The sequence below is a fragment of the Saimiri boliviensis genome, chromosome 9 (assembly GCF_048565385.1).
Source record: "Saimiri boliviensis isolate mSaiBol1 chromosome 9, mSaiBol1.pri, whole genome shotgun sequence".
NCBI classification, from domain to species: domain Eukaryota; kingdom Metazoa; phylum Chordata; class Mammalia; order Primates; family Cebidae; genus Saimiri; species Saimiri boliviensis.
The window spans coordinates 65,358,794-65,362,301 of NC_133457.1; positions in this window are offsets into that span (position 1 = coordinate 65,358,794).

The window sequence follows — 3,508 nt, forward strand, 5'->3', positions numbered from 1 at the left end:
CAAAAAAAAAAAAAAAAAAAAGAGGGTAAAGGTCTTCACTCTTTATTACCTTAAGAAAAAGGTCCATGAAATCCCTTTCTGCAATTATCATAAAAAATTCTACTGAAGACAGTGTCTATTACATTGCTTGGGATCCTTTATTTTGGAATTATACTCCAAAAAGCAATGACATTGCCCTCCAAACTCATTATTATTCCTGATAGCTCCACAAATTCTCTTACTTCTATTAAGGAGTGTTATTATTTTAAAAGCCTAAAATTCACAATTAGGCAAGAGAAAAAAATAAGAGGCATCCAAATAGGAAATGAGGAATTATCAAGTCAAATTATCTCTCCTCACTGATAGTATGATTCTATACCTAGAAAACCCTAAAGACTCCTCCAAAATGTTCCTAGACCTGATAAACTACTTCAGCAAAATTTCAGGACACAGAATCAGTAGGATTTCTGTACATCAGTAACGTTCAAGCTGAGAGCCAACTCAAGACCACCACCCCAGGTGTAATAGCCACACCAAAAACCAAAACCAAAACAAAACCCTGAGGACATAAAGAGTGCTGCAAAGAGAACTACAATACACTGCTTTAAAAATCAGAGATAATATTATCAAACGGAAAATATTCCACGCTTATGGTTTGGGAAAACCCACGTTGTTGAAATGTCCATGCTGCACAAAGAAATCAATAGATATAACGGCATTCCTATCAAATTGCCAATGTCATTCCAATCATTAGAAAAAAAACTGTGCAAAAATTAATTCAGAACCAAAAAGAACCCAAAATCGTCTGTTTTCTCACCCTGTCTCCATGAAGTGTTCATTCCTAAATGAAGTACATGTTATTTATTCCCATAATTGTAAACAACTGTATTTACGTAATTGTCCTCCTTTGCTTCCCTTACTCAAAAATGTTTTGCTGCAGAATAGCTTCCTTAGCATTTTTTTTTTTTTAACTCAAGGGGAAGTTCAAATGCATTTCCTTCTTGCTGGTGGCTTACTGCCTCTGAGGCAAGACAAACAGAAATGATCTGAGATTCTCCTTGGTCTCATCAGTATTTGGAACTAGCTTCCTCCTCCACGTTGGCTCTATCCCCCTCATCCTGACATCATGATGTCACTGAGTACAACTCTGAGGTTGTCAGTCCACTGTGTTCAACTGTCCTCCGCTGGTGACGGCCCCTCCCAAACCCAGTCTCTAGGACGCACACTTCCTTCCCTTGGCTTCCAAGAAACCACCATCTCACGGCTTACCTCCTGCCTCAGTGATCGCACTGGAAGTGGCTGAGCAGCCAGCAAAGGACCTGTAAATCATGTGAGCAACGATATGAAGGGAAACCAAGAGAGGGTCCTATCATAGAAGCCAAGAGGGAAGAGTTCACTTTGTCAAACACTGTGGAAAGGGTCCAGTAAAATAGTGACAGTGAAACGGCACCGGATTGGCAATATGGAGATCAAGTCGACTTGGGTAAGAACAAGCTCAGTGCAGCCGTGGAGACAGAAGCCTGCTTGGTGGGGCGGAGGAAAGGTGGGTCACAAGCACTGTCTAGAGGCAGTGACTGCAGACAACTCTGGAAGAAGGACAGAGAAATGGGACCTGGAAATGAAAGGGTATAAGGTGAAGGGAAGTTGTGGCTTTTGTTAAGATGCAAGATTCCAGAAAATATCTGCCTCCTCATGGAGCTAATACTATAGAGAGAGGGACATTGTACATACAGGAGGGAGAAGGGATAGTCACAGGAGTAATATCCTTGAGAGGGCAGAAGAGGAAAACAGGGACCCTTCGTCCATTGCAACAAGTCACAAGGCAGAGAGTGGGGGTACAAATGTGGGGAAATTTGGGGATCTGGTGGCTGAATGATGTTTGTTTCTAAGTGATTGTTTCTATTTTCTCAACAAAGTATGGGCAAGGTCACCAGCTGAGAGTAAACATGGGGGGAAAGTTGAGTTTTGAAGAGAGAAATGTATGCAATCATCACTGTGGAGAGTAAGAGAAAGGACATCCCGGCCGGGCGCGGTGGCTCAAGCCTGTAATCCCAGCACTTTGGGAGGCCGAGGCGGGTGGATCACGAGGTCGAGAGATCGAGACCATCCTGGTCAACATGGTGAAACCCCATCTCTACTAAAAGTACAAAAAATTAGCTGGGCATGGTGGCACGTGCCTGTAATCCCAGCTACTCAGGAGGCTGAGGCAGGAGAATTGCCTGAACCCAGGAAGCGGAGGTTGTGGTGAGCCGAGATCGCGCCATTGCACTCCAGCCTGGGTAACAAGAGCGAAACTCCGTCTCAAAAAAAAAAAGAAAGACAAAAAAAAGGACATCCTAGGAGGTGTGTTAGGAAGTACGGCACTGACGTCCACGTCCGGGCTTTGGGTTCGTCACGTGCACAGCTGTGGAGGTGGATGCAGCCATGAATGCAAGACCACACGAAGTGAGGGAAGAGCTGTGGAACCAAAGAGAGCTAAAATAAAAAATTTAAAAATTTTTTCAAAAAAAAAAAGTATGGCACTGACGTCCCACTTGAGATTTGTGGTCCTGAATTTCAAATGAGGCTAGATGATAATGGAAATGCTGCATGTAACGCACTTAACCTGATCTGGTACGTGGCGCATGCTCACCAAATGCAAGCTCTCACTGCTCTGCCACATGAATGTTTATTGTTTGCTTAGATGAGATCCAATCCTTTAAAAAAAAAAAAAAAAAAAAAAAGAGCCTGAATCTCAGGTGAGGTTGTTTCACCAGCATTGTAAATCCATTATGTACAGAAATTGTTTCCAATAAAGTAAGAAGGTGAAATGTAAAAGTCTGGCAAACGTATACCCAGCGGCATAAGAAACTGATGAAATATGAAGTCAATTCAGTAAAATTCTATGAGGACACAGCACCAAGGTTTACATCTCAATATAGCTGTTGTCAGACCTTCCCACAGCCCTGTAAGGTAAGGGCATGGTTGGCTTGGAATTACACACCATGATGGAAAGACTACGATGTGGGTATATTGTATTTAAAAAAGATGGTTCAGGCTGGGCGCAGTGGCTCACGCCTGTAATCCCTGCACTTTGGGAGGCCGAGGCGGGTGGATCACGAGGTCAAGAGATCGAGACCATCCTGGTCAACATGGTAGAAACCCTATCTCTACTAAAAATACAAAAAATTAGCTGGGCATGGTGGCGCATGCCTGTAATCCCAGCTACTCAGGAGGCTGAGGCAGGAGAATTGCCTGAACCCAGGAGGCGGAGGTTGCGGTGAGCCGAGATCGCGCCACTGCACTCCAGCCTGGGTAACAAGAGCGAAACTCCGTCTCAAAAAAAAAAAAAAGATGCCTCAGTTAATAGAGCAATAGAATCAATAAAGTAGCTCTTACATTAAAGTGAGCTAAGAAAAGAATTCAGAAAAACTATTATTACATTCCAAATATCAGCATAAATTTAGGACTTGGAAAGGTCACTCCTCTATCCCCAAAATGAGAGGTAAAAACTTCTGTGTCAGCCCATTTCCAGAAATGGTATAAGATA